General features: G+C 42.6%; 1 long non-coding RNA gene across 3 annotated transcripts in view; it reads left to right on the forward strand.

Annotated features, from left to right (window-relative positions):
- The window catches only part of LOC131826880 (uncharacterized), a 77,661-nt gene that overhangs the window by 2,319 nt on the left and 48,117 nt on the right, over positions 1–27,225 (forward strand). Inside the window, exons 2-3 of one of the 3 annotated variants that reach the window (XR_009351793.1) lie at positions 12,868–12,911; positions 16,607–16,702. The exons of 1 other annotated variant lie outside the window; for it this stretch is intronic. This is a non-coding gene — a long non-coding RNA (uncharacterized LOC131826880). The remainder of the gene's footprint in view (positions 1–12,867; positions 12,912–16,606; positions 16,703–27,225) is intronic. One more of the 3 variants, XR_009351791.1, reaches the window with a different exon arrangement.

Below are 27,225 nucleotides of genomic sequence, written 5' to 3' on the forward strand. Positions count from 1 at the left end.
CAAGCATAATCAGATCTACTACTACAGACTTCTAGCATAATTACCTGTAGGCAACAAAAACTGAGGAAACTGAGTATTCGATTGGTGTCTCTTGGACCTAAGCTCCCAAAGAGAACCTGGTGAAGGACAACAGAGAAAGGAACAGACAGCTATGCTTTGGAGAACAGGAGGCGACTTTAAAAAAAAAAAAGCTATTTCTATAGCGGTCTTCACAACTCCTGTCACAGTCTTGACACACTTATCTGCTGGTGAGGCCACGTTTGCCTGTTTCTAACCTCTATCTGCCTAAAAACCTGCAAATTAGATATCATATGGCCTGCAGCCAGAAATACAGGAGAACAGCAAGCCAGAGGTCCGTTTTTTGTTGTTGTTGTTGCTGCTGTTTTTATTTTTTTATTTTTATTTTTATTTATTTATTTTTTAAAGATTTTATTTACCCATTTGACAGAGAGAGATGACAAGTAGGCAGAGAGGCAGGCAGAGAGAGAGAGGAGGAAGCAGGCTCCCTGCTAAGCAGAGAGCCCGACGCCGGACTCGATCCCAGGACCCCGAGATCACGACCTGAGCCAAAGGCAGTGGCTCAACCCACCGAGCCACCCAGGCGCCCGCTGCTGTTTTTAAATAAGACGAAATCCTGACTTAAAATAATCCAAATAAATTTCACATAGTGAAGTTTTTTCCAGCTGAAAGTCTTAAAATATGGCATCTGGAAAGGGCCTAAGTCTATTGCTCCTAGGACTCTAGTATAGCATCATTAAACAGCCCACAGATAAGGGAGTTATTGCTCCCTGGTTATCAAGCTGTCAGGAAGTAAATGATGGAACTAAGTTAGACTTGAAACACTCCCAAATTAAAACAAAAACAAACCTTGCACTGAGCTGTCAGAAGAGGCATTTTACTGAGAAGTAGGATCCAGATGCTGTGGCCATTGTTAACTGATGCCAAAAGGCAAAGAGTCTGGACTTTTAAAAAGTCACTTTGAGGTCACCTCCCATCCGTAAGCAACAGTTTGAACTAAAGCAAAAGTATGCAGAATGAAATTATGAACAGGAGGAAGAAACAGAGGGCAATATATGCCAGAAATACAGAAGAGGCTGTCTTACTTATTTTCTCATTTCCTACACAAAATAGAGAAACGTGGTACATAGGAGTCATGCACTCATTATTTGTGACCCGAATAAGTAGAGAAGAAAGCCAGCAAGTAATAGGAATGTAATGTTATTGGGGAAGGGAACTGTGGCTCCAGCCCTCTGCATGATCCTGAAATGTCATCTCAATATGCTATGATATAACTGCACTAATCTTATCAAAATAGCTCCAATCATCTGCTTCCAGATGCACAGCTTCCCATCATTTCTTGCATTGAATGGTTAAGAATATATGGTAATGTAAGAGATTAGATCTTAATTGTTCCAACTACATAAAAGAAATGATAATTGTGTGACATGATAGAGGTGTTAGCTAAGTCTGTAGTGATACTCATATTGCAGTATATAAGTGTATCAAATCAACAGATTGTACATGTTAAACTTACACAGTATTATGTTAATTATATCTCAATTTATTTTTTAATTTTTTATTGTGTTATGTTAGTCACCATACATCATTAGTTTTTGATGTAGTGTTCCAAGATTCATTGTTTACGTATAACACCCAGTGCAATCCATGCCTTCCTTAATACCCACCAGCAGGCTCACCCATCCCCCCACTGACCTCCCCTCTAAAACCCTCAGTTTGTTTCTCAGAGTCCACACTCTCTCATGCTTCATCTCCTCCTCTGATTTCCACCCCCTTCACTTTACCTTTCCTTCTCCTAATGTCCTCCATGTTATTCCTTATGTTCCACAAATAACTGAAACCGTATGAGATGATTACATATGATTACTCTGCTTGATTTATTTCACTTGGCATAATCTCCTCCAGTCCTGTCCATGTTGATACAAAAGTTGGGTATTCATCCTTTCCGATGGCTGAGTAATATTCCATTGTATATATGAACCATATCTTCTTTATCCATTCATCTGTTGAAGGGCATCTGGGCTCTTTCCACAGTTTGGTGATTGTGGCCATTGCTGCTATTAACACTGGGGTACAGCTGGCCCTTCTTTTCACTACATCTGTATCTTTGGGGTAAATACCCAGTAGTGTAATTGCCGGGTCATAGGGTAGCTCAATTTTGAATCTCCACACTGTTTTCCAAAGTGGCTGTATCTAAAAAATTATATATGGTAATGATGAAGAGCGTGCACTTTGGAATTAGGCTGTTCAAATTCCAGCACTGACACTGAATACTTGTGAACCTAGAGCAAGTTAAAGCATAACAATTCAGGGTGATTATTTAATTTAAATAAGTTTACAAATATGAAGCTATTATAGGATTAGCATGTCAAAGATGCTCAATAACTGTGAAACTTATTGGTATCAGGGTGTTGTGATAAACATGAAATTGACCTGTACAACAGACATACCCATTCTTTTGGATTTGTACCTTGGATGAGCAATGCAGATGCACTAAAGGCATTTGTCAACCCATAGTAATGAAATAAGTTTTTGCAAGAGATTTCAATGGGTAACACAGATTTCATCTGTCCCACTTTCCACGCTGACATGGGTCCGGTCTTAGGAGGAGATGCAGAGACTGAATCTGTGCTCTGGCCTCCACAAAAAGCAAGCACACAGAGACTGTAATCTGCTTCAGAGATGGTGCCTGCCTCTTGTGTACCCTCCACAGGGTACGTCCAGTTGGGTACTTATAAGAGAGGATAAATTCTAACTTGATTAAAATAAATGTTTACTGAATTGCAGGAGTGACTCAGTGGATTGACCATCTGACTCTTGATTTTAGCTCAGGTCTTGATCTCATTGGTCATAGAATTGAGCCCCAGGTCTGTTTTGGGCTCCATCCTCAGTGGGGATTCTGCTTAAAGATTCTCTCACTCTGCCCCTTCCCCTGCTCGCATGCATGCATGTGCTCTCTCTCAAATAAAGAAATAAATAAATATTTATCTGTATATACCAATGTCTACATGGGTTGAGTGTTTCAGAAATACAAAATACGTTTCTGACAGTATGAAATATTTCTCTCTCTTTTTAAAAAAGATTTTATTTATTTATTTGACAGAGAGAGATCACAAGTAGGCAGAGAGGAAGGCAGAGAGAGAGAGAGGAGGAAGCAGGCTCGCTGCTGAGCAGAGAGCCCGATGTGGGACTCGATCCCAGAACCCTGAGATCATGACCTGAGCCGAAGGCAGAGGCTTTAACCCACTGAGCCACCCAGGCGCCCCAGTATGAAATATTTCTGATAGTATTTCTTGACAAACTGGTAAGACCCATGGTATTTTCTCTGTGGTAGAGTTAAACCACATTACTCTGAAAAAATGTATTTTAAGACTTTATGTCCCTTGGGTACACAATTTAACATCAAGAAGTTTCTAAACTTCTAGCTATTACTGGTAAAATAAATGAAACCAAGTTGGAAAGCGCAACTCACACATCTATTTATTTTATAAAGACTCTTAATATCTAGTCTGTGCTGAGAATTTTATATTACTTTTTTACTGAGATAACATACACATGTAGAATGCACAAATCTTTTTTATCTGGGAGAGAGAGACAGATACTGAGAGAGAGTATGAGTAGGGAGGAGAGGAAGAAACAGGCCTCTCGCTGAGCAGGGAGCCCAACGTGGCAGGAGCCCAGGACACTGGATTATGACCTGAGCTGAGGGCAGAAGCTTTTTTTTTCTTTTGTTTTTAAAGATTTTGTTTATTATTTGAGAGAGAGAGAGAGAGACAGAGAGTGCACAAGCTGGGGGAGGAGCAGGCAGAGGGAGAAGGAGAAACAGACTCCCCACTGAGTCAGGAGCCTGAGCAGGGCTTGATCCCAGGACCTGGATATCTTGACCTGAACAGAAGACAGACGCCCAACCATCTGAGCCACCCAGGTGTCTCCTGAAGGCAAACACTTAACCAACTGAGTCACCTAGGTGCCCCTAGAATGTACAAATCCATCCAAATTAAGATGTAGATATTTCAAGCAACTCACAGGCTCCCTTGTTTAAAGTGCCTTCACCAGGGTACTAGTCCCTGTGCAGAAGATAACCATTATTTTGACTTATATCACCAGAGATAGTTTTGTTTTGGATATCATAGAAACAGACTCATATAGTATGTATTCTTTTTGTCTGGGTTCTTTTTCTCAACATTATGTCACAGAAATGCATCTCTCTGCTTGGGTACAGGCATAATTCATTCCTTTTCTTTGCTGCATTGGGTACTATGTCATTCAATACATACTGAATGAATATGCCACAACGTGTTTATCCAGCAGTAAAAAAAAAAAAAAAAAAAAAAAAAAAAATCTTATTTCTTATTTCCTTCTCTGAGTCTAGACATTTAAGACTTTCTACAAGATCTCATGTTTTTTGGAACCCTGTGTGGTTCATCCTCAAACTGCAATAGTTATAAATGGCTACTATATCCATCAGGCTCCAGTCAGGAAAGAGGTATTTCAAAGATAGGAATATGTCTTCACTTGTCTAGCCTCAGGGTTATGTCACCTATCCTTCTCTTCACCGTAAACTTGCCTGCAGAGAACTAATCTTCCTGGCATTCCACAGAACATCACACTTATCCATTACATTGGTGACATCTTGCTGAGTGGACATGATGAGCAGGAGATGGCAAGTACTTTAGATGCATTAGAAAGTCATGTGTGTTCTGGGAGGTGGGGAATAACTCCTAATCCTGGTACCAAGTACTATACCAATTAGGGTCCAGGAACGAGAAATCACACTAGGCATTTCAAACAAAAGGCATTTAATACAAGGAGTTGGTTATACAGTCTAAGGGTATGAAGTAGATGTTGAAGTGATCCCAAAATTAGCAAAATTAAGAAGTAGCTATCACCTTTAGGGGTTAGAGAATACTAGGGAAGATTTAGCATCACCAGAATGTAGGACCTTCAAGGATAGGCCCCCAGAGGCTGGTGCTGGATTGAACAACCATTTTACCTCTGGTGCTGGAACCTCTTAAAATGGTACTGTGTGCCTGGTCCTTGAACATTTGTGGGGTGCCCTTGGGCTGGTGCTCAGAGAACCAAAGTAGTGGGGAGCTGGAACTTCCTGCAGTTACTGGAGGAGGACCACAGTAGCTGCAAACAGGAAGAGATGCTCGCCTTCTCCCACCTTCCAGGGTCTCACCAGCACTTCCTGTCAGCAGAGCCGAAAAAGGAAATCAGGTGGCAAGGAGTTCTGGGAAATGTGGTTTGCAGACAGCCAGACCAAGCATCACTGGAGTGTAATTGAGAAGGGCAGGCTTGGCGTGGTAACCTGGTAACTACCAGTGTAGCCATCACCAAAATAAAATTTTTATTTTAAAGTTTTCACCAAAATAAAAATCCTTCCCCCAATTCCCCCATCGCCCCCACCCCAGGAATATGCCAGTTGCAACTTCTTTGGGTCCTGGTTAAAAACTTAGAAGTTCTGGGCCTTCTCCCAAGAATGCTGAAAGCTGTCATCCTCCCTGCATTGTCTAGCACCTTAGGACTTGTGGAGCTCCTGAACTTCTAGCTCTTAAACCTCCTAAAGCTGCAGCAACTCGATATACACCAAGGGAAGGAAAGAGCCTGAGGTCAGATCTACTTTTCCTTCTTAGCCCTCTCTGAGGTCAGTGGGACACATTCCAAGAGTTAGTACCTTATAAATGGTACAAGGGTTTGTTTGTTTGTTTGTTTGTTTGTTTTAGAGAGAGAGAAATAGAGCACAAGCAGGGCAGAGGAAGAGGGAGAGAGAGAATCTTTAGCAGGCTCCATGTTCAGTGTGGAGCCTGACCTGGGGCTCGAGCTGAAGACCCTGAGATCATGACCTGAGCAAAATCAAGAGTAGGTCACTTAACTGACTGAGCCACCCAGGTACCCGAAGGCCTTTCTGCATATAGTGACTTTACATTTCTCAGAGATAGAAACACAAGAGCAATTCAAGACAACCATCGTTTTCCTCTGCAGTGTTCTAGTAGAGACCTTTATGTGCAGAGATGGAGGAACAATGAGACTAAATAAACAACATCTCACCACAGCAGGAAAGGAGAAAAAGTAATGAAAAAAGAAAAGAAGGAAAACCCCAAAAATTAAAAAAGGAAAGGCAAGATATGGGACCCAGAAAGCAGGAGCTGGTGAGAAGCTACAAGCACACGCACAGATACTAATTTGTGCTGAAGAAGATTACAATTTGCTTGGGGCTTGCTCAGGAACAACAAAAAGTAACCATGTTGATTGGAAGTCACTGAACATATAATGAAGCAATGGAAAAGATGAAGTGGTGAGGGTGACACCAATGCAAAGGAAAAGAGGCTGGATATGCTGGAAAGCATTAGGAATCATTGATCACTGACCCCACCGTCCCTCCCTACTGACCAGATCATGAAGGCTGTCCGGCTGAAGCTCTGCAGCTAGTATGATGAACATGTCAAAGTGTGACGTGCCATGTAGCTACAGCACTGGCCACAAATGTGTCTGGTGAATAGCAGAGCAATTTCGAAGGCTACCCATGCTGTGAATATTTTCTTACTTCTCAGGGCAGAGATTTTTTTTTTTTTAAGATTATTTATTTATTTATTTGACAGACAGAAATCACAAGCAGGCAGAGAGGCAGGCAGAGAGAGAGGGAGAAGCAGCCTCCCCGCTGAGTGGAAAGCCTGATGTGAGGCTCGATCCCAGTGCCCTGGGATCATGACCTGAGCCGAAGGCAGAGGCTTTAACCCACTGAGCCACCCAGGTGGCCCTCAAGGCAGAGATCTTAACTTCTGTAGAAACTGAGTTCCTAAGCTTTAAAGCCTTAGGACCCTGGCAGAGCCCAGACATACCAAACTAGGGATCTTCTTTCTTCGAAACCACACAAAGCTGTAGGAAGGGGAATGCAGGGAGAAAGGGCAAGCAGGGCCCAGGATGGGGAGGGGAGCAGAACATCTCCTTCACTTACACTTGGGTATAAATCCAACAAAATATGTAAGGGCATAATAAAGAAAACTGCAAAATGTTGTTGAAAGAAATTTTAAAAAGGTAAAAAAAAAATGAAAGGACATACTGTGTTCATGGATTGGAAGACTCAACAAAGATATTGGTTCTGTCCAAATTGATCGATATATATAGATAGATACAATGCAATTCCTACCAAAATTCTACCAAGGATTTTGGTAAACATAGAAAAGCTTATTCTGAAGTTCTCATAGTAAAAAACAGGAATTAGAATATCTCAAAGAATTTTGAGAAAAAAAAAGAAAAGTAGGAAGACTCACTCTACCTGATATTTTGGTTTCCTTATATGGGTATAGTAATCAGAACTGCTGTATTGGCTTAGGGACAAACATGTAGTTCCCAGAATAAAGAACAAAATGATTGCTTACATAAGACCAACCAACTGGTTTATGACAAAGATAAAAAAGCAATTTGATGGATGAAAAGAGAGTCTTTTCAAACACATGGTGTTGGAGTAACTAGACATCCATGGACAAAAAAACCAAATACCTTGGCTTAACCCCTTTTACAAAAATTGACTCAAAATGGATCATAGATTTTAAAGTAAAGTGTAAAACTATAGAACATTTAGAAGAAAACAGCGGAAGACCTTCAGGACCTGGGCTTGTTGAATAATTTGTGGATATGACACCAAAAACACTATCCAAAAGAAAAAAAAAATCAATCAATTGGACTTCATAAAAACCTTTTCTCTATGAAAGGTCCTCTTTTTTTTTTTTTAAAGATTTTATTTATTTATTTGACAGAGAGAAATCACAAGTAGATGGAGAGGCAGGCAGAGAGAGAGAGAAGCAGGCTCCCTGCTGAGCAGAGAGCCCGATGCGGGACTCAATCCCAGGACCCTGAGATCATGACCTGAGCCGAAGGCAGCGGCTTAACCCACTGAGCCACCCAGGCACCCGAAAGGTCCTCCTAAAAGGGTAAAAGTATAAGCTGCAGACTGGGAGAAAATATTTGCAGACCACATATCTGATAAACAGCTCATTTCTAGAATATATAAGGAACTCTCAAACTTAATGGTAAGAAACAAACAATCCAATTAGAATATAGGGAAAATGCGCGAATAAACATTTCACTGAAGAGGATATATGGAAGGAAAACAAGCACAGGAAAAGATGCTCAATGTCACTTTCATTAGACACGTTAAGACCACACTGAGATCTCTTACACACCTACGAGAACAGCTGAAATAAAAAGTAGTGGGCATGCAAAATGCTGGCGAGGATGCAGAGAAAATGGGATGGCTCATACATTGCTCACAGGAATGTAAAATTGTACGACCACTTTGAAAATAGTTTGGCAGTTTCTTTCTTTCTTGTTTTTTTTTTTTTTAAGATAATTTATCTATTCATTTGACAGAGAGAGAGAGAGAGAGAGCACAAGCAGGGGGGGTAGCAGAGGGAGAGAGAGAAGCAGGCTCTCAGTTGAGCGGGGAGCCTGATGCTTGATACCAGGACTCTGGGATCATGACCTGAGCTGAAGGCAGACACTTAACTGACTGCGCCACCTTTTCACCCCAGTTTTGCAGTTTCTTAACCCTACACCCTAACAATTACACCACTGGACATTTCTCCTAGCGAAACGAAAACTTAAGTCTTCATGAGAACCTTTACAAAATTGCCCATAACCACTGTATTCATACTAGACTGAAACTACGAACAGCTCAGACCTCGTTCAATGGGTGAATGGTGAAAGAAACTGTGATAGGTCCACACCATGAAATACTACTCAGCAGTAAAAACGAACTAATTATTGGTAAACGCACCCGCCTGAGCAGGAGCTGGTGGGTGCGTGCGGTGAGGTGCCCAAGGAGCACACATCCACTGCTTTCCAGCCTCTGCTTAGATCAGCTCTGCTTCACTCTCCCCTGCATGGACAGGATCCAGGCCTGGCATCTCTTGTCCTCCCCATCCCAGTGAATGGCTCAAGCATGACCGCATGACCCAGTTCAGGCCAGACAGTTTCTGAGCAAGTCATAGCTCCTGTTTCTCCTGGCACTGCTGACTGCTGTCTTGCTACCGTGTAGCACATGACCTGGAGCAGCTGGAAAGGAACCACACTGGGTATATTGTTTGAACCTCTGAAAGAGTCCATGCCTGAAGGTAAAACTACCCCAGACTCATGTGATAAATTACATCTTCTATTAAAAGAACAAACTAGGGGGCGCCTGGGTGGCTCAGTGGGTTGAGCTGCTGCCTTCGGCTCGGGTCATGATCTCGGGGTCCTGGGATGGAGTCCCATGTCGGGCTCTCTGCTCAGCAGGGAGCCTGCTTCTCTCTCTCTCTGCCTGCCTCTCCGTCTACTTGTGACCTCTCTGTCAAAAAAAAAAAGAACAAACTACAAAGCTACAAAGAGTCCTTGGAACAATTCAAATAACAGGAGACAAGACGCCTCTACTCTGAATGAGGGAGTTGGTAAACTCCCAGAGTCTAAAGGAAGGAGGAGTATATTTGAGAAAAATGATCCTGTGTTACCTAAGCCCCATCTTCCATCTCGACAAAAATGGAAGATCCCTAAATAAGTCAGAAGGTTTTTGTTCAAGCAGCTGCCCATTTTTCTAACCCTCTTTCGTGTCAGTATCATTAAGGAGTAACTTTTTAGTTCTAGCAGTAGAACGAGAATTTAAAAAAACAAAACAAAACAAAACATTCTTTTTCCTCTAAAGAGAAAGCTCACAAAATACAGGTAATACACAGCAATGTGTCATGCTTCCTCCCTTCCCTGGAAGCCAGTGGGGGAAGGAAGTAGTGGGGACAGGTCCCCAGCTAAGAGAGGTTATAGTTTCTCACATTCCAAACAGAGCTCACTGGAGAGGAGGCATGAATATTGTTTCAGCAGCTTCAAGAAAACTGGTTCTTCATCACCAGCTCAGCATTTCTATTCGCATATACCAAAGAAGTGGCAGGCTCTGAGGACCTGGCTGTTGTTCCTGTCTATCTGAGGGGCTGGCCATTGTGCCCTCACGTGACATGTCACCTGATCTGATCCAGGCTCTTAACAAGAAGAGTGAGATGTTGAGGAGATGGGGCCAGAATAAAGCGCAAGGAAGCCACAAATCAGCTGGGCTGAAAAGCACTCCCCTTTATCCATGTGAGACTTAGTACTGGCTCCTACATCCAAACTACTGTGTTATAATGAGCTATATTAGCCAACTTTATAATTAAGGCCCATAGACTTCAACTACTCCAGCAGAAAATTTCTGCCAAATTCTCATTACAAAATGACACTTTTTGTGAGATATTTCAGGAACCTCGGCAGAAAAAAGAACGTGCCCCAAGATATCCTAACTAAATGCCTTTCGAATAACTGTAAAGGAAGTGCTTTTTAAAAATACACACTACATGAATTCCTTTATAACCACAGAAGTGCCATAGATTGAATGTTTGTGTCCCCCTCAAAATTCGTATGTTGAAACCTAACCCTCAGTGTGATGGTATGAGGAGGTGAGGCCTTTGGGAGGTAATCAGGTTATGAGGGTGGAGTCCCCATGAATGGGATCAGTGCCCTTCTAAAAGGGACTTCACAGGGCTTCCTCACCCCTTCTCCCACGTGAGGACATAGCGAGAAGACAGCTGTTTATGAGCCAGGAAATGAACCCTTACTAGACATCAATCTGTTGGTGCCTTGATCTTGGGCTCCCAGCCTCCAAAGCTGTGAGGAGTCAGCATGTGTTGCTAAAGCCCCTTGGTCGGTGGGGTTCTGTTACAGCAGCAGGAACAAACGGAGATGAGAGGGAGGATTGAAGATAAGCCTCAGCATGTGCTTGTTTATCAGTTCATTAATTCCTCACTGAAACTTCTTTGTCTTAGGTTGTAAAAAAGGTACCTTATTTTTTCACTTTAATTTCTCTAATAATATACTGGTTTCTGTATTGTTGCCACTGTCTTCTTTCGAGGTTGAATTCAGTTTTTACCTTTCTTTCAAACCTGTTCCAATAATCAAACTAATATTGCATCTCCATTCTCTAAGCTCCAATAGCACTTCACAGTTTAGTACTTAATTAGCCATTATCTTCCTTTGCTTTCATTTATTTCATGTGTGCCAGGACTGTCCTCACAATTAGATATTTTATAACTGTGGTAAAAAACACATAATATAAGGGACCTTAGCCAAAGGCAGACACTTAACCAACTGAACCACCCAGTCAGCCTGTCCATACCTGAGTTTATGCTAATGAGGTGGCTCTTGGAGGCCAAGGATGGCTTCAGGATGCAGTTGGTTGCCAGGGGAAACAACTGCATGATGAGATGGTTGGAATTTAGAGCTCTCCACCTCTGGGGCAGGGAGAGGGGCTGGAGATTGAATTTGATCACCATTGGCCAATAATTTAACCAATCATACCTATGTGATGAGATCCCTATAAAAGTCTCTAAGCAGCAGGTTCTGAAAGCTTCCTGATCCATGAACATAGTGAGGTGCTGGGAAGGAGGTGTGCTTGGAGGTGTGGGTGCTCCATATTAGTTCCAAACACCTTTAGGCTGTTCTTGAATTGTATCCTTTATAATAAACTAGTAAACATAAGGAAAGTTCTGTGAGTCATTCTAGCCAAGCACAGAAGCTTAGGAGGGGGGTCTGTAGCTGCTCCAACAGAAGTATGGGTGGCCAGGACTTGCAGTTGGCGTCTGCAGTGGGGTTAGTTCTGTGGCAGTGAATCCTTAAACCTGTGGGGTCTGCCGCTAACTCTGAGTACTTAGCGTCAGAACCTAGTTGAGTTGAGTTGTTGGATATCCTGTTGGCGGCAGAGAAAATCTGAGAGTTGATCTAGAACCATAATGACAGGCAGGCACTTTCTCTGGCTCCAAAAGGAGGCATATGCCGGAAAGGAGCCTAGCCAGGCAAGCACACTCCGTGCATCTGGTGCATATTAGGAACTCGTCACCTGCTGAAAGAATGTTTACTTAAAATAAGTATTAAGGGGCACCTGGGTGGCTCAGTGGGTTGAAGCCTCTGCCTTCAACTCGGGTCGTGATCTCAGGGTCCTGGGATCAAGCCCCGCATCGGGCTCTCTGCTCCACAGGGAGCCTGCTTCCTCCTTTCTCTCTCTCTGCCTGCCTCTCTGTCTACTGGTGATCTCTGTCTGTCAAATAAATAAATAAATAAAATCTTTTAAAAAAAAAGTATTAAAATAAGTATTACTGACCTGCCTTGCAATGGGGGCATCTAGGGTATTCTAGTAAAAGTTATGGGGCCTTTACTAAAGATTCTGATTTGAGGGGTGCCTAGGTGGCTCAGTGGGTTAAAGCCTCTGCCTTCAGCTCAGGTCGTGATCCCAGGGTGCTGGGATTGAGCCCCACATAGGGCTCTCTGCTCAGCAGGGAGCCTGCTTCCCCCTCTATCTCTGCCTGCCTCTCTGCCTACTTGTGATCTCTCTGTCAAATAAATAAATAAAATCTTTAAAAAGAAAAAGGATTCTGATTTGAAGTTTATTTATTTATTTTTAGTAATCCCACAATGATCACACAGAAGGGCACATTTTGTGAAACCCTATTAGGCTGGATACTTAGGATTTGTGTACTTTTCTGTATGTATTTCTACTTCAAAAAAAAAAATCAATGACAGTATTCAAATAAAAAGTTCAAAGTTTTACCTCTTAGAACTGTGAGGATTAAGAGACCTCAGATGTAAGGCGCCTGTTTTTGGCAGGCAGGCTGCATTCATTAGTTATTTTCCAGCTCTTATCAGCTCATTAGGTGAAAGCCTGAACATGGAAATGACCAAACTGGGAGAGGAAAGAAAGATCAGCAGTCTGCCACCTCCACCAAGAGAGCAGAAGAGTACAAGGAAAAACATGCAGAGATGTGGGGTTCATGTTTCGCTCTTCCACCTCCTGAGCAGGTCCCTTAACCTCTCCGAGGCTCAGCTTCCTAACTGCCCAAAAGGTGAGTTGCCAAGATTAAACGGCGTCATACGCAAAGGCCCTGTCCCTACACTACCTGTATGTACCGCAGAGCTCAGTGAAAGCTAAGAGTGATGCAGAGGACCAGGAAGCTGTGCTGTGCCTGAGACCCCGACCCCACCCTCCTGCAGTCTGAATCTCAGACAGGCAGGAGAATCAGCAGGCAGCTTTAAATACAGGTTCTCCAGTGGCCATTAACCCTTAAGTGTCTGTAGATGAAAACTTCCAGTGTTGCTCTAAAAAGTTAAACTTTCCAAGAAACGCTATTCCCAACTTACCTTCAAGGAAAACATTTGCAGTTCCAGCTGCCATGTGTTCACATTAAGCTTATTGCTGGTAATGGCCGAGCCAAGCCAGTGGTGCCAAATACAGCCTTCCTGAGTGACCTTAAAAAAATTAAGCTAATGGCAATTTTATGTTTTATGGAAGCTTTTCCTGTCTACTAACTGCCTACAAGAGCCAATCCTGGCATCTTGTGCCTACATCTCAGCCTGGACATTTCAGGAAACTCAGCAGGAAATGATATCAGTGCAGATTAAGATGCCTCTTAGCTGTACTTTAGGAGATAAATCCGTACAACTAAGTACTTGTGGAAACGTGATTTTAAAATTATATTAACATGCATGGTAATGATTGCTACCACCTACTCCGACCCTGCTATAACCCAGATATGACATCAGGCATAGCCTCAATAATATGTCCCAATATTTACTTACCCATCAGAAGGGAGAAGGGACATCACCTCCTGCAGTCCCTATTCTCTCTCCTGTCACGTTGGCCCTGCAAAGGCTAAAAGGCCACACAGTAGAGTTTTCTAGATATACAGGATCCTTAACATACACTCATAGAATATAGACATCAGACATCAAGAATAAGTAGATGCATCTAAAGCCGAGAGCCAGACAAATGTGCTTTAGATAAAGTGACATTGGAGTGAATACCTGCATTCTGCCTCTGTGGACCTACTCTTTGAACACAGGGGAGCCTGTGGACAAGCCACCTGAACAAATGTGTGCTTCCTGCACAGAGAGGGGGAAAGAAAGGTGCTCAGAAGGAGTGGCTTTGCGCTGCTGTGTACGAGCTAGGTTCAGAGTAATTGTTCCTGAATGTTTTTTGGGGAAACACTTGTTTGGCTAACCTCAAGGTCCTTGCTGACTTGCATGAATATTTCATATCCAGGAATAAGAGAACTTAATTTTTTTTTTAAAGATTTTATTTATTTACGTGAGAGAGAGCATGAACGAGGAGAAGGTCAGAGAGAGAAGCAGGTTCCCCGTGGAGCTGGGAGCCCGATGCGGGACTCGATCCCGGGACTCCAGGATCATGACCTGAGCCAAAGGCAGTCGTCCAACCAACTGAGCCACCCAGGCGTCCCAAGAGAACTTAATTTTTTTTTTAAAGATTTTATTTATTTATTTGACAGAGAGAGAGGAGAGATCACAAGTAGGCAGAGAGGCAGGCAGAGAGAGGGGGAAGCAGGCTCACCGCATAGCATAGAGCCCGATGTGGGGCTCGATCCCAGGACCCTGAGACCATGACCTGAGCTGAAAGGCAGAGGCTTAACCCACTGAGCCACCCAGGCGCCCCGAGAACTTAATTTTTTTTAAAGATTTATTTATTTACTTATTTGAAAGAGAGATCACAAGCAGGCAGAGAGGCAGGCAGAGAGAGAGGAGGAAGAGAAAAAAAAACCCAAAAAACCAAAAACAAAGAGAAGTCGACCATAATAAATAGGCAATGCATAGTGTAAGGAAGGCAAATGGCTAATAAACATAAACTGAAACCATCAGTCCTACTGGCAATTAGGAAATTGTAAGTTAGAACATGTTTCTGTCAGGGTGCCTGGGTGGCTCAGTCAGTTGTGTGACTTCCTTCTCCTCAGGTCATGATCCTGGAGTCCTGGGATAGAGTCCCGCATGGGGCTCCCCACCCAGCAGGGAGTCTGCTTCTCCCTCTGACCCTCTCCCTTCTCATGCTCTCTTTCTCTCTCAAATAAATAAATAAAATATTTTTTAAAAAAGAACATGTTTCTATCATTAGGCTGGTAAAATGTAAACATTATCAACACTTTCCAGTATAAGGGAGTGTGGAGAGGCAGGGACTGTGTGATATAGCCTTTGGGAAAGTGACTTGGCAGCACCTGTCAAAATCCAAAATCCAACCTCAGTCTCACTTTTTTACAATACAGACACTGGGATATATTTCTATGTACGCATATACTTCTCTGTATGCTTCTCTATCTTCATGCCACAGCCTGGAAAACAGACTGGAAGGATACATAGCAACGGTCAGCATCTGGGGAGCTGCCTTTTGTCACAGCCCTGTTTCTAGGTATCAGGCATATGTGCACATAAACACGAATGCAAGGATATGTAGCATTTTTTTTTTAATGACAGAAAAGAGAATGTTTGCTACTAATTTCATCATTAGGAAGGATACATCCAGAATGCATTATAAGTGAGTTCATGAAATAAAAACATGCAGCTGGGCTGTGCCTGGCTGGCTCAGTCAGTAGAGCATGTGACTCTTGATCTCAGGTTCATGAATTCAAACCCCATGTTAGGGTAGCGATTATTTAAAAATAATAATAAAAAGTTAAAAAACCTTGGGGCGTCTGGGTGGCTCAGTCAGTTAAGCGTCTGCCTTTGGCTAGTCCTGGGATTGAGCCCTGCATTGGGCTTCCAAATCTTTGGGAAGCCTGCTTCTCCCTCTCTCTCTCCCCCTGCTTGTGTTCCCTCTCTCGCTGTGTCTCTCTGTGTCAAATAAATAACATCTTTAAAAAAGTTAAAAAACCAACCAAACAAAAAACCTTGCATCTGGGAAAAATTGCCTGGTGGAGCTCTACGGCCAATAAAGAAAACTCTCTAGGGGAGACTGGGCGACCCAGTTAGTTGAGAGCCAGGCTCTTGATTTCCACTGGGTTCTTGATTTCTGCTGGGGTGGTGATCTCAGGGTTGTGGGATGGGGTCCCAGGTAGGGTTCCACATTCAGCAGGGAGTCTACTTCTCTCCCTCTCCCTCTGTCCCTACCCCCACTCATGTGTGCATGCGTGGGGGTAGGGACACTCACTCTCTAAAATGAATAAATAAATCTTTTAAAAAAAGAAAAAGAAAACTCTCTAAGGAATTGTGAAATGAAAAGGCCAACGACCTAAAATCACTGTGATTGGTCTCTGAACATGCCTTTCTGTCTGCATGTCACTCTGTGGAAAAGAAGATGGGAAGGATACACACACCTCTGAACAGTAGTTTCTTATGCGGAGCAGAGGGAGATATAGGTCAGGAAGACCTACATTTTCTTTCCTTCCAGACACTCACCTGAAAGTTGGCGGGGACAAACGTGGATTCTTCACGTTAGTGGGAAGCTCACTCTTAGGGACCTATTGGCCAATGCTGCCTTGAAAGCATTTGCCCTTTCATAAGATAAGATTATATATTACTAGTATGGGGGTGCCTGGCTGGCTCAGTGGGTTAACGGTCTGCCTTTGGCTCAGGTCATAATCTCTGGGTCCTGGGATTGAGTCTGCTTCTAGGTCCCTCCTTAGTGGGGAGTGTGCTTCTCCCTCTGCCTGCCACTCCCCCTGCTTGTGGTCTCTCACTCTGTCAAATAAATAAATAAATGAAAGAAACTGTAATCCAAGAGTTAGAAATTATTCAATCCAAACTTTTTATTTTACAGACAAGGATATTGAGGCCCTAAAATTAGAGTGACCTAGCCATCCTGCTGAAGAGTTGCCAGCCCCATCCAGGGCACCACCCAGACCTCAGACCCCAGGTGGGTGCTTACGACCATGTATTAGAAGCTGTCTTTCCTAAAAAGCAGCAACTTCTATCCAGTGCTAGTTATCTTGACCACATGAACTTTCCAGATGAGAGACTTGTTACACTGAAGGGCATTGGCTCATTCTGAGATGCAGTCCTCCAGGGGAAGCCCTATGGAGAAAGGAACGGGTGGAGGGACAAGCAAGGAAATCCTTGATTTTTTGGCCAATGTCTAGAGTCATTCATTCCTTTCAGTGTTCTCTATAATGCTTTAGGTCCCAGGGCTTCAGTGAAAAGGGTTTTCGAGGTCCTTCCTCTACCCACATCCTGGACATGATGGTAGGGAAACATGATTAAGCTCTCACTTTGGTCTTTGGAAGATGCTCCTTGGACAAGGTGAGGGAGAACAAGGGAAGGGTGTCAAGCACTGGGAAAAAAAAATATATATATATGAAAGGTTTATTTATTTATTTATTTATTTGACAGAGACACAGCAAGGAGGGGCAGAGGGAGTGGAAGAGGGAGAAGCAGGCTTCCCACCGAGCAGGGAGCCTGCTGCAGGGAGCCTGTTGTGGGGCTTGATCCCACATCATGACCTGAGACACTTAATGACTGAGCCACCCAGGCACCACATATGGCTTAGGCCCAAACTAATCAGTTATCCCCCAAGGCAAAACTCTAACTCACTCTTAGTGGCAAGAAGCTGATCTCCTTTCTTCCAACATAATCACTTTCAAAAGCTGAAAATGAGAATAACAAACTTATTCAAGCCTCAAAAAAAGTTTCTAGGGGGAACGCCTGGGTGGCTCAGTTGGTTAAGCAGCTGCCTTCAGCTCAGGTCATGATCCCAGCGTCCTGGGATCGAGTCCCACATCGGGCTCCTTGCTCGGCAGGGAGCCTGCTTCTCTCTCTGCCTCTGCCTGCCATTCTGTCTGCCTGTGCTCGCTCTCTCTCTCTGACAAATAAATAAATAAAATCTTAAAAAAAAAAAAAGTTTCTGGGGGCACCTGGGTGGCTCAGTTGGTTAAGTATCTGCCTTCAGCTCAGGTCATGATTCTGGAGTCCAGGGATAGATTTCCGCATTGGGCTCTCTGCTTGGCAGGGAGTCTGCTTCTCCCTCTGGCCCTCCCCTTCTCGTGTTTTCTCTCTCTCTCTCTCATTCTTTCTCTCTCAAATAAATAAATAAAATCTTTAAAAAAATTTCTGGAGGCGCCTGGGTGGCTCAGTGTGTTAAAGCCTCTGCCTTCAGCTCAGGTTACGATCCCAGGGTCCTAGGATACAGCCCTTCATGGGGCACCCTGCTCAGTGGGGAGCCTGCTTCTCCTTCCCCCTGCTTGTGCTCTCTATCTCTCACTCTGTGAAATAAATAAATAAAATCTTAAAAAAAAATTCTCTCCCTCCGCCCCCCCACCTCCGGTGCACTCATTCTCTGTCTCGCTCTCTCTAAATAAATAAATAAATAAATAAACAAACAAAATAAAGTATACAATTCATGGGATACCTGTCTGGCTCAGTCCATACAGCCTGTGACTCTTGATCTTTGGGTTGTAAGTTTGAAAACCCTAGGTTGGATATAGAGATTGCTTAAAAATAAAATCTTTTAGAAAAGTATACAATTCAGTGGTTCAGAGTTGTATGACCGCCACAATTGATTTTAGAACATTTTCATCACTCCAAAAAGAAAACCCATACTGGTTAGCAGCTCCTTCTCACCAGGGCCTCTTCCCCCAGGCCCTGGTGACCACTAAGCTACTTTCTATCTCTATGGATTTCCTCTTTTGGGCAGTTCATACAAATGCAGTGATGTAACATGAGGCCTTTGTGACTGGCTTCTTTCACTGGGGATCATGTTTTCGATGTCCCTCCCTGTTGTAACATGTATCAGTTCTCCATCTCTTTTTATTGCAGAATAACAATCCACAATGTGGATAGAGTGCATTGTATTTATCCTTTCTCTGGTTGACGGACATTCAAAGTGTTTCCGCTTCTTGGCTACTGTGAATAATGCTGCTATAGCATTTGGGTACAAGTATATTTTGTGGACAAGTATTTCATTTCTCTTGGTTGTCAACTGAACAGTGGTTTGGCTGGATTATGTGGTAACTCTAGCTTTAACATTAGGAGGAACCACCAGACTGTTTTCCAGATTGGCCACACCACCCTCCATTCCCACCAGCCATGGAAGAGTGTTCCAGTTACTCCACATCTCTGACAATACTTGTTATTGTTCCTCTTTATAATTGTAGCCATCCTACTGGGTGTGATGTGCCATCTCATTGTGACTTTGATTTGCATTTTCCTAATATCTTTTATTTTTATTTTTTAAAAAAGATTTTATTTATTATTTATTCGACAGAGATCACAGTAGGCAGAGAGGCAGGCAGAGAGGCGGGGGAAGAAGGCTCCCTGCTGAGCAGAGAGCCCCATGCAGGTTCTCCATCCCAGGACCCTGGGATCATGACCTGAGCCGAAGGTAGAGGCTTAACCCACTGAGCCACCCAGGCGCCCCTCCTAATATCTTTTAATGTATATGTCCTTGATATGTGTGTGTGTGTGTGTATGTGTATAATAGATATATAGCAATATAAAAATCAAATTCTTTGTCCATGTTTTAATAGGGTAATCCTTTTTATTATTGGGTTATAAATATTCTTTATATACTCTGGATACAAGTCAGATATATGATTTAGAAATATTCCCTCCTGGTCTGTGGGTTTTATGTGTCCTTTTTGTAGCTGGAAGTTGCTTGACACCATACTTTTCTTCACAAAATGGAGTTGGCAGTTAGCTTCAGTTTAGTACTTGAGAAATTATTTCTATCTCTCACCCTAAAGTGCTGGTAGAGCTACAGGTAGTGTTCAATTACTGATGAAAAAAAATCCAAAGGGGGCACCTGTGTGACCCACTTGATTGATTATCTGTCTTTGGCTCAGGTCATGATCTCAGGGTCCTGGGATGGAGACCTGTGTCATCTCATTGGGCTTCCTGCTCAGTGGGGTATCTGTTTCCCCTTCTCCTTTGGCCCCTCCCCCATCTGCTTGTGCTCTCTCTTTATAATAAATAAATAAAATATCTTTTAAAAATATCCAAAGTTCTCAGTTTTGAGAAAGAAGTGGGATGAGAAGAGAATTCTTTTGAGAAAGAATGTCCTATCATAGTTGATAGGATACATTATTTCTTTTGTTCTTACTCTTAAGGGAAATAAACGTCTCCAAAAGGCCAAACAAGGGGCTCCTGGGTGGCTCAGTCAGTTAAGCAGCTGCCTTTGGCTCAGGTCATGATCCCAGGGTCCAGGGATCAAGCCCCACATTGGACTCCTTACTCAGTAGGGAGTCTGCTTCTCCCTCTTCCTCTGCCTGCTGCTACCCCTGCTTGTGTTCTTTCTCTGTCAAATAAGTAAATAAAATCTTCAAAAAAAAAAAAAAAGACCAATCTAACAAGGGTAATTCTGGTAGGAATAGCCCCACTTGGGGAATGGGAGTAAATTCCTTTATGCCGAACCCATAAATACAGCTTTTCTATCATAAGTCTCATCCATAAGCACAGAACAAGTAAATGAAAATGGGCAGGTTTCCCAGTCACGTGATTGTCCTGATTGCTATATGCATAGCAGTCCACAATCAGGAAGGGTTTTCAGTTTCAAATGACAAAAATCCACTTTGGCTTCTGTAGGGAAATAAATAATTTATGGAAAAACATGGACATCTTTGGAGACCTGGTGAAACAGGTTGGCTACAGACACACAGGAAAACCACAGTCAAAATTGAAACTTACCACAGGTCCTGTGAGGACAGCAAGGGTGTCACTGACCAGTATAAGATCCTGAAGCTAATCCCCAGACACAGTGCTCCTGGCTTTAGGACCCTAGGAAGGGAGGTCTATTTCAAAATGACTAGAGACAGAAGACTCTCTATCATTTAGGACCCTTTAACATCTTAGAAATGTACTTCAAGTCCAAGGAAGGCAAATTTGACTGGCCAGAGCCACATCCTGTGCTGAGGTTGATCCTTTAAGAGCTTGCCCATATCCAGTTCCTTTGCTGCCAGGAACACTGGACTTTACATTTTTTGTCCCTTTGTAGATAAGACAGGGCAATGGGCTGTGAGTCAGAGGAGCTAGTCAAAGTGACAAGTCTTGCCTCTGGACTGAAGCCTTTTATTGCCCAGTGATCACCGTCTAGCAGTCTTTCCCCTAGTGTGTTGACGTGAGGGCCAGGTATTTTCAGGGCTGCAGCTCCAAGATGGTGAAGCTCTGTCAGTCTAGGTCACAAGGTGAGTGTGTAGTGCAGAACCCTGGGACAACCAGTATTAGATATGTGACCTGAGCAAGGAATAAACTTGTACTGTTGAGCCACTGAGGTTTTGGAGTTGTTCGTTCCCATAGAACAATGTAAATTAAAGCCATACTGACTATGTTAAAAAACAAAAGTAAACATGTATATAGAGAACAAACTCAAAAGGCAGAAAGAAGGGAAGAGGAAAATAGTTTAATATTTTTCTCCTCATCTCTGAAAGAAAGGACTCAATTTTCTTTCTTTGTTTATAACATTTACATTCTATTCAAACTGTGTTTTCCCTATTGTTTTATCTTGGTTCTATATTTAAGTTGATTGAATTTTCACTTCTAATTCTTTTACCTTCACTTCTCTGGTGTCATATTCTTTAGTTTCAATCTTTCTTGTTTAGCTAGATTTCTCTCTTGTGTGCCTTTTTCAGCAGTCTGCCTGTTGCTTTTGTATTTGAATAGACATTTTGACTGTGTATAAAAATTTTAGGTTAATCTTTCCCTTAGAGGTTAGACATTGCTGTGTGTCACTGAATTTGGCATGGTGAAGTCAGGTGAGTCTTATTGAGGTCTTTTTTTTTTTTTTTTTTTTTTTTTTTTGAGGTCTTTTTTTTTTTTTAAGATTTTATTTATTTATTTGACAGAGATTGCAAGTAGACAGAGAGGCAGGCAGAGAGAGAGGAGGAAGCAGGCTCCCTGCTGAGCAGAGAGCCCGATGCGGGGCTCGATCCCAGGACGCTGGGATCATGACTAGAGCTGAAGGCAGAGGCTTTAACCCACTGAGCCACCCAGGTGCCCCAGGTCTTTTTTTTTTTTTTAAGTTTTTTTAAATTTTTTTTTTATTTGAGAGAGAGAGAGAGCACAAGCAGGGGGAGAAGCAGAGGTAGAGGGAGAAGCAGGCTCCCCACTGAGCAGGGAACCTGATACGGGACTCGGACCCAGGATCCTGGGATCATGACCAGAGCTGAAGGCAAGACACTTAACTGACTAAGCCACCCAGGCGCCCCTATTTTTGAGGTCTTGAAGAAACTTTTTTTTTGTTTTAAAGTAGCTTTACTGAGATATAATTTACATGCCGTAAAATCACCTGCTAAAAGTATACAACTTAATTTCTGTATATTTAGAGTTTTGCAACCATTACCATTATCTAATTTTGTAACATTTTTATCACCCCAAAGAGAAACTTCTTATCCATTCCCTAATGTCTCCTCCCTCCAGCCCTTGGCAAACACTGATGTATGAATTTGGCTATTCTAGTTATTTTGTGTATATATGGTATCATGAATGTTTGGTCTTTTGTGTCTGGCTTCTTTCACTCAGCATGTTTTTCCAGGCTCATTTATGTTATAGCATGTATCAGTAATTCATCCCAGTTTATGGTCGAGTAATATTCCACTGTAGCACATTTTGTTTGCACAGTCAACAGTCGATGGATATTTGAGTTGTTTTCACTCTTATTTTTATTTATTTATGTTTAAAGATTTTATTTATTTGAAAGACAGAGATCACAAGTAGGCAGAGAGGCAGGCAGAGAGAGAGTGGGGGAAGCAGGCTCCCTGCCGAGCAGAGAGCCCTATGCAGGGCTCAGACCGAGGACCCTGGGATCATGACCTGAGCCAAAGGCAGAGGCCCTAACTGAGCTACCCAGGTGCCCCTATTTTTTATTTTTTTAAGATCAATTTATTTGAAAGAGAGTGCACTTAGGTGAGGGGAGGGGCAGAGAGAGAATCTTCAAGCAGACTCCTTGCTGAGTACAAATCTTGTTTCAGGGCTCCATCCTGCAACCTATGAGATTATGACTTGAGACAAAACCAAAAGCTGGATGCTTTACTCACTGAGGCACCCAGGAGCCCCAGATTGCTCCCACTTCTATTATGAAAGTTCATGATCAAGTTTTTGGGTGGACATATGTTTCAATTCTTTTTTTTAAAAATTTTTTCAATTTATTTATTTTCAGAAAAACAGTATTCATTATTTTTTCACCACACCCAGTGCTCCATGCAATCTGTGCCCTCTATAATACCCACCACCTGGTACCCCAACCTCCCAATCCCCCGCCACTTCAAACCCCTCAGATTGTTTTTCAGAGTCCATAGTCTCTCATGATTCACCTCCCCTTCCAATTTACCCCAACCCCCTTCTCTCTAACTCCCCATGTCCTCCATGCTTTTTGTTATGCTCCACAAATAAGTGAAACCACATGAAAATTGACTCTCTCTGCTTGACTTATTTCACTCAGCATAATCTCTTCCAGTCCCGTCCATGTTGCTACAAAAGTTGGGTATTCGTCCTTTCTGATGGAGGCATAATACTCCATAGTGTATATGGACCACATCTTCCTTATCCATTCATCCGTTGAAGGGCATTTTGGTTCTTTCCACAGTTTAGCGACCGTGGCCATTGCTGCTATAAACATTGGGGTACAGATGGCCCTTCTTTTCACTAAATCTGTATCTTTGGGGTAAATACCCAGGAGTGCAATGGCAGGGTCATAGGGAAGTTCTATATTTAATTTCCTGAGGAAAAAAGATTTTATTTATTTATTTGAGAGAGAGAGATAGAATGAGAGAGCCTGAGGAGGAGAATCAGAGGGAGAAGCAGACTTTCTGCTGAGCAGGAACCCCCTCCAATGCGAGACTCGATCCTGGGACTCCAGGATCATGACCTGAGCCACAGGCAGTCACTCAACCAACTGAGTCACCCAGGTGCCCTTCACATCTTATTTGAACAAATGTTTATTTAAATCCTTTGCCCATTTAAAAAATGAGTTGTCTTATTATTGAGTTGCAAGTGTTGCTTAAGTATTCTAGATACAAGTCCTAAGCAGATACAAGATTTATAAATGTATTCTCCTATTCTGTGGATTGCCTTTTCTTTTTTTTTTTTTCTTTTTTTTTTTTTTGGTGATGTCACTTGAAGTACAAAAGTTTTAAATTTTGATAAAATCCAACCTATTTTTTTCTATTGTCACGTATGCATGGTTTTATAGCTAAGTAATTATTGCCTAACTAAATATACTGTTTTCTTCTCAGAGTTCTATGATTTTGGTTCTTACATATAGGTTTTTTTGGCCCTTTAGATCCAATTTTTGCATATAGAATGAGGTAAGGATCCAAAAACCATCCTTTCATATGTGGATATCCAATTGCCTTAGTATCATTTATTGAAAAGATTATTCTTTCCCCATGGAATTGTCTTTGCATGAAGGCTTGCTATTTATGCTTAGATGTCTGAAAAAATGTTTATCCTTACAGTTCAGAAATGTAACCAAGTAGGGTCTTTTTTTTTTTTAAGGTTTTATTTATTTGAGAGAGAGAAAGAGTGAGAGACAGAGAGAGAATGAGAAGGGGAAGGATCACGGAGAGAAGCAGATTCCCCGGTGAGCAGGGAGCCTGATGCAGGACTCTATCTCAGGACTCTGAGATCATGACCTGAGCTGAAGGTAGACACTTAACTGACTGAGCCACCCAGGTGCCCCTAGGGTCTTTTTTTTTTTTTTAATCTTAAAGATTTTATTTACTTATCTGACAGACAGAGAGAGAGATCACAAGTAGGGAGGGAGGCAGGCAGAGAGAGAGAAGGAAGCAGACTCCCCGCTGAGCCGAAAGCCCAATGAGGTCTTGAGGTCCTTGATTCCAGGACCCTGAGACCACGACCTGAGCCAAAGGCAGAGGCTTAACTCACTGAGTCACTCAGGCACCCAAGATTTTATTTTCAAGTAATTCCTATACTCCACATCGGTCTGGAACCTACAACCTTGAGATCAAGAGTTGCATGCTCTACCAATTGAGCCCGCCAGGCACCCCAAGTAGGGTCTTTATGGTAATTGTTCTGTATCACTTTTTCTTTGTGTCTGTCTCTTTCACATGCAATTTAAGTATGTTTACTTCAGGGAAAACTATACTATGTATGTATACGGTGGAGATACTGCAGGCTTGGTTTTAGACTACTGCAATAAAGTAAATATTGCAATAAAGAGAGTCAATGATTTTTTTGGTTTCCCAGTGCATATAAAAGTTATATTTACACTATACTGTAGATTATTAAGTGTGAAATAGCATTGTGTTTAAAAACCTATGTATAGGGGCGCCTGGGTGGCTCAGTAGGTTAAGCCGCTGCCTTCGGCTCAGGTCATGATCTCAGGGTCCTGGGATCGAGTCCCGCGTCGGGCTCTCTGCTCAGCGGGGAGCCTGCTTCCTCCTCTCTCTCTCTGCCTGCCTCTCTGCCTACTTGTGATCTCTTTCTGTCTGTCAAATAAATAAATAAAATCTTAAAAAAAACCCTATGTATATAATTTTTAAAAAGTTGATTGCTAAAAAATGCAAACCATAATTTGAGCTTTCTGTGAGTCATAATCTTTTTGCTGGTGGAGGGTTTTGTCTCAATGTTTATGGCTGCTGACCAGGGTCACTGAAAGAATGGGTGGCTGTGGCAATTTGTTAAAGTAAGACAACAATGAATCTATGCCATCAGTGGACTCTTCCTTTCATGAATGATTTGTCTGCCAATATGCAATGTTGTTTAATAATATTTCACCCACAAAAATAGTATTTTACCTATAGTAGAACTTCTTTCAAAATTGGAGTCAATCCTCTCAAACATGGCCACTGATTTATTGACTAAGTTTTTTAATATCCTAAATCTTTTGTTGTCATATCAACAATCTTTACAGCATTTTCACCTGGAATAGGCTCCGTCTCAAGAAACAAAAAATGGGGGGCGCCTGGGTGACTCAGTGGGTTAAGACCTCTGCCTTTGGCCCAGGTCATGATCCCAGGGTCCTGGGTCAGAGCTCTGCATTGGGCTCTCTGCTCAACAGGGAGCCTGCTTCCCCCTTTCTCTCTCTGCCTGCCTCTCTGCCTACTTGTGATCTCTTTCTGTCTGTCAAATAAATAAATAAAATCTTAAAAAAAAACAATTTTGGGGGGCACCTGGGTAGCTTAGTCGTTAAGCATCTGCCTTCAGCTCAGGTCATCATCCCAGGGTCCTGGAATTGAGCCCTGCATTGGGCTCCCTGCTCAGCGGGAAGCCTACTTTCTCTCCCACTCCCCCTGCTATGTTCCCTCTTTCTCTGTGTCTCTGTCAAATAAAGAAATAAAATCTTAAAAAAAAAAAAGAAACCACTTTTTTTGCTTATCCATAGGAAGCCACTCCTTATTTGTTCAAATTTTATCATGAGAGTGCAGCAATTCAGTACCATCTTCAGGCTCCATTTCTTTTTCTTCTTTTCTTCCTTTCGTTCCTTCTTCTTCTTCTTCTTCTTCTTTTTTTTTTTTAAGATTTATTTATTTATTTGACACAGAGAGATTACAAGTAGGCAGAGAGGCAGGCAGAGAGAGAGAGAGAGGAGGAAGCAGGTTCCCCACCAAGCAGAGAGCTCGATATGGGACTCTATCCCAGGACCCTGAAATCATGACCGGAGCCGAAGGCAGAGGCTTAACCCACTGAGCCACCCAGGCGCCCCTCTTTCTTTCTGCTTTAAGATTTTATTTATTTATTGAGAGACAGACATAGAGACATCATGAGGAGGGGGAGTGGGGAGGGGCAAAGGGACAAACAGGCTCTCCGCTGAGCATAGACCCCTACATGGGGCTCGATCCCGGGATCCCAATATCATGACCCAAGCTGAAGTCAGACACCTAAGTGACTGAGCCACCGAAGAGCACCTTCAGGCTCCACTTCTGATCCTAATTCTCTTGGTATTTCTATCACAACTTCAGTCCTTCCTCCACTGAGGAAGGAAACCCTCAAAGTCATCCATGAGGCTGAAATCACTTTCTTTCAAAGTCTGGTTAATGATGATATTTTAACCTCTTCTCATGAATCATAAGTGTTTTTAATGGCATCTGGAATGGCGAATCCTTTCCAGAAGGTTTTCAATGACCTTTTCCCATGTCCATCAGAGGAATAACCATGGCAGTTAGATCCATGAACTGAAATAATAAGACTTTAAAATTAAAATTACTCCTGGGGCACCAGGGTGGCTCAGTAGGTTAAAGCCTCTGCCTTCGGCTCAGGTCATGATCTCGGGGTCCTGGGTTTGAGCCCCGCATCGGGCTCTCTGTTCAGCAGGGAGCCTGCTTCTTCCTCTCTCTCTGCCTGCCTCTCTGACTACTTGTGATCTCTCTGTCTCTGTCAGGTAAATAAATAAAATCTTTTAAAAAAATTAAAATTACTCCTTGATCTATGGGCGCAAAATGGACGTTGTGTTAGCAGACATGAAAACGACATTAATCTCATTGCACATACCCA

Source organism: Mustela lutreola, chromosome 3, assembly GCF_030435805.1.
Source record: "Mustela lutreola isolate mMusLut2 chromosome 3, mMusLut2.pri, whole genome shotgun sequence".
Classification (NCBI taxonomy): Eukaryota; Metazoa; Chordata; class Mammalia; order Carnivora; family Mustelidae; genus Mustela; species Mustela lutreola.